The 3,813-nt window shown below is 38.2% G+C and overlaps 1 non-coding gene across 1 annotated transcript; it reads right to left on the reverse strand.

Moving 5' to 3' along the window:
• Positions 1 to 3,458: 3,458 nt before the first annotated feature.
• Positions 3,459 to 3,575, reverse strand: LOC139697479 (U5 spliceosomal RNA). Its single transcript, XR_011702785.1, has one exon. It is a non-coding gene; the product is annotated as a U5 spliceosomal RNA (small nuclear RNA).
• Positions 3,576 to 3,813: the final 238 nt, after the last annotated feature.

A 3,813-nucleotide genomic window follows, 5' to 3' on the forward strand; every position in this document is an offset into this window, starting at 1 on the left:
ACGCGATTGTTTATTTAATGATTTGCAACCTTTAGTATTAAACCTTAACAATCACTGTTTATTTAATGTCTTGGCAACGGTTCATAGCATAACTTTATTTGCAATAACTTGCCTGCATGTGTGTACATTCTTTCGTCTTTTTGGAGTGCTTTCAAGCGAATTACATGTTAATTTCTTGGTGGATTAACCGATATAATACAGTCACAGAAACGCAGTTGGCTGGTTAATAGCGAAACAGCAGGTATCTCGGTCGTAATATGATAATTGACAGTGTGGTTGCCACCAAATAGCAAGCAAGCAGTGTTGGAGTTGCCTACATTTCTTCTTGAGACGACCACGGCTTCAGTTCAACGAGTTTCTTCTAAATCTTCAACCAGTTCTCTTCTGAGAAATCTGTTTATACCTCCCCCCCTTTCTCCCGAGGCCTGGGTTTTCCATTTTCGCCCCAGCAGTACGCCAAGGGGGCCCACGGCGACCTTTCGTTCTCAAATCCCCTTGTATGACCCTCTCTCTCTCTCCCTCTCCCCTCTTTTGCTGGTAATTAGCCGTACTCGAACCTTTTCTTGACCGTGCCAAGAAATTAGGGCAATCGCCAAGTTTTCTTCTTGAAATACGAACGTGTGTATGTACAAGGCAAATGTATCATTTTCTTTGGAAATTTCGTTTTAGCCTCTTGTTTTCTTAACAATTACAAAGCGTCGGTGCATTTCTGGCAAAGGTCTTCTTTTCGGGTGAACATGAAGTGTGTAGAATGCAATAGGCATTTTTCATCTTCACAAAACGTAACGCATACCTCTTAGAATACCTCCAATGAGTCGAATATTTTTTCTCTTGTTAAATTGTCCGTTATCTTTAAATCCATAGCTCATGCAGTTTATGTACAATTTAAATTGAACTAGTAAAAAAAACCATAAACCCAGTAATCAACCCGATGGTCGGTTTAGTAGGGGGATTGTAGAGATGACACGGCACTAAGCCCTATACGGCGTGTGAAAATTAACACATCAGGGTATTAAGGGGGCCAGATCCTTTCCCTGTGCCGGTCTCCCTGGAAGACCTGGTACTCGAAAATTCACATGTCTAAGGCTCTGCCCAGAGTGCCTTGCACTGGAATCGAACCCGGGTCCCTCCTTTCAGTAGTCCAACGCTCTACCCACTGGTCTACCGAGACCTTAGAATTAAACCTTAGCAATCACTGTTTATTCAATGTCATGGCAACGATTCATAGCGTAACTTTATTTGTATTAATCCGATATAACGTATATATGTTCATTATTCCGTGTTTTCGGATGTTACAATAGCGTGCTCTCAATTGAGTAATTAGTCAATTTCTGTGTGGATAAACCGATATAGCGAAGCAACTAGTATTTTAGGCGTAATATGATAATTGTCGGTGATTGCCACCAAATAGCAAGCAAGCAGTTTTTGAGTTTTGAGTTTTCTTTTGGAGACGACATTTCTTCTTGAGACGACCACGGCGTCAGTTCAAGGAGTTTCTCGTTGACCCCTCCCCCAGTCCTCTTCTGAGAAATCTGTTCAAACCCTCGCCTTGGAATTTTCCATGTTCGCCTACGCAGTACGCAAGAGGGGGCCCACGGCGACCTTTCGTTTTAAAATCTCCTTCTATGACTGTCTCTCTCTTCGCCCTCTTCCGCTGGTTTAGCCAAGCCTCCGTACGCAAACCTTTCTTGACCATGCCAAGACATCAAGGCGTATTCAGGAAGTTTTCTTCTTAAAATCCAAACAAAGATACGATTGTGTACCAAATGTATTCCTTCGAAATTTCGTATTTGAATATTTATTTTCTCATCAATTTGGAGACGTTTGTGCATTCTTCGGAGGTCTCTTCAGTTAAAATTCGTCCAAACTGATTGCGAATGAAATCGTGATACCTATTGAAAAGGTAGATCTAGTTTAGTCGTACTAACATATTCAAATCCAAGAAGTGAAAGGCAGATGGCATAAGGACTGTTAATTGTGACCAGATACATTTAAAATGTAATTGAAGATGGAAAAAAGTTAAGATATAATGAGATTAAGACAGTGGATAATGCGTTATATTTGCGAACATCGCTTTCAGCTGCAATTTCACTCTGCTATGGATGTGGTAATTTTCAATAATAATCTATTTTTGGAATATCTTCCGGAAACACTATTGGTTTATGCCATTACGTTTTCGGTCTTTAAGCTGTGCAATAAATTATTAGTTTAAGTAATAACTTTGGAAAGGTGGTGTATATTCAATTTAAATTAGAAATATAATTTGCATCAGAACTATTTACTTGTATAAATAGTATTTGAAAGGTACCGCGTGTGTTAATTATTTGCTAATGAGTTGAATTATATCTTTTAAACAGAAGTTAAGAAGGAAATAATATTTTGGAAAACGATAACTCGTGGAAAATACTATTTGGGACCTTTCAGAAACCTCAAGTATATTTGATGTAGATCGCTTGTACTGATTGCTGTTTTTTATTATTATATGTGTATCCGTTTCGTTTTAATTCTTAGCTGAGGTGGTGTATTATTCTTAATTACTGTAGTCATAATCAGTATTTCAATCCTAAGATTGGTTTACTGCGGCCCTCAATTCTAATCTATTCAATATCCATTCCCCCAATTCTTGATACTTCTCTGTTTCACGTCCTTCTTAATTTGTCCTGTATGTTCATGTCTCTTCGTCTTCCTCGTGGATCTTCTTATTCATGAATTAGCGTTCTTATCTTGGGCTATTGTTCGCTTGATGTCCGTCGAACTTCTTACGTTCCATGTTACGAATACTGCTGGCCAGGTACGTAGATGAAGGATGTTCCACTTGCTCTAGTTTCACTCATCGTATTGTGATATGTCTCCATTCGGCTTCCATCTTCCGCACACATACAATGAGTTAAGTTTTATTCTTGTTGATGCTGATATTAAATATTCCCCCTGTACTAGATTGTCCATAGGGACTTTGAGAGTTGCTTGCAGGTGTCCTCATTCTCGCGTTTCCGCCGCCACTGCCATTGTCATGTGTGCAAACCTGAGTGTGTTGATGTCTTCTCCATTTACATTGACTCCTTTTATAACCAATTCCTACGTTTCTTGTATTGCTTCTTAAGTTGAATATTGCTGACGCGAGAATCTTATAATAATCAGCAGGTATTTGGTGTACTCTCTGGTGGCAAATAGGCTGGTATTGCCCAAGGGTACATCTATGTATGAATAGATGAGGTTTCATATTTGCTTTTGAAAGAAGTAAAAGAAACCAAACATGCATAAAATTGCTTCATAAGTTCAGTTTACCTCTTCTAGCCGATGTAAAGGTTTTTTTTCATTATTTGCAAACTTCACGTCAGGTGATTTATAACCATCATTGGACAACTACCGCAATCGTTTTTTCTGAAATTGTATAATACTCCGTCCCTTTTATGAAGGACTTCATTTCTAATTAATCTCTCCAGTGTTTACCAATTATTTGGCCCAACAGGGTTGAGCACAGTCAAAAATTGTCTTGTAAGACAGATATGATCCCCTCCACGGAAATCTTTAGTAAAAGGCGAAAGATTTATTCGCTTGAAGGGAATCCAGTATGACTATACAATGAAAACTGAACAACGCAATTTTAAATAGACTTCTGGTACACTTCGTGAGGTGACTTCTGTGGGAAATCAAAAATTCATTTCACTATATTAAACCATTATTTTGAATACTATAAAACCAATAAAATAAGTACAATGAACTTAATTTAAGGCGTTTCAATGCTTTTTACTCCATTTCACACTTAATAGTAATAGTAATAAAAAACTCTTGTGTCCGACAAATTTTGCGAAA

Source organism: Hetaerina americana, unplaced genomic scaffold (genome assembly GCF_022747635.1).
Source record: "Hetaerina americana unplaced genomic scaffold, ioHetAmer1.1.p SCAF_778, whole genome shotgun sequence".
NCBI lineage: Eukaryota > Metazoa > Arthropoda > Insecta > Odonata > Calopterygidae > Hetaerina > Hetaerina americana.